The sequence below is a fragment of the Capsicum annuum genome, unplaced genomic scaffold, assembly GCF_002878395.1.
Source record: "Capsicum annuum cultivar UCD-10X-F1 unplaced genomic scaffold, UCD10Xv1.1 ctg64620, whole genome shotgun sequence".
NCBI classification, from domain to species: Eukaryota; Viridiplantae; Streptophyta; class Magnoliopsida; order Solanales; family Solanaceae; genus Capsicum; species Capsicum annuum.
The window spans coordinates 2,075-2,510 of NW_025873780.1; positions in this window are offsets into that span (position 1 = coordinate 2,075).

Genomic DNA, 436 nt, shown 5'->3' on the forward strand with positions numbered 1-436 from the left:
TCCCGTTATGATTCCGTATTCAGTGTCCCATGCTTATTACGAATCTGTGTGCTTTCCTCTGCTTTCCGCTGTTTTATATTTCTTATGGGTGCCGTATTTATGTTATGTCATCTGCTTCTGTGCTTTACTATGTGTTTGTGTGATATCTTGTGTCTTGAGCCGGGGGTCTTTCGGAAACAACCTTTCTACTTCATCAGAGGTAGAGGTATGGACTGCGTACATTTTACCCCCCCAGACCCCACTAAGTGGGAATACACTGGGTTTGTTGTTGTTGTTGTTGTTGACATTGCTGATAATTGATGGTCCTGCTGACTATTATGGGCTGCACTTGGTGGTGCTGTTGGTAATTTGCAGAAAATCCACGCCTTTCTCAGGTTAGTTTTGCTTCTTTATAAAATGTCATTATTAATCTGTGATTTTCATTTTATAAAGCATC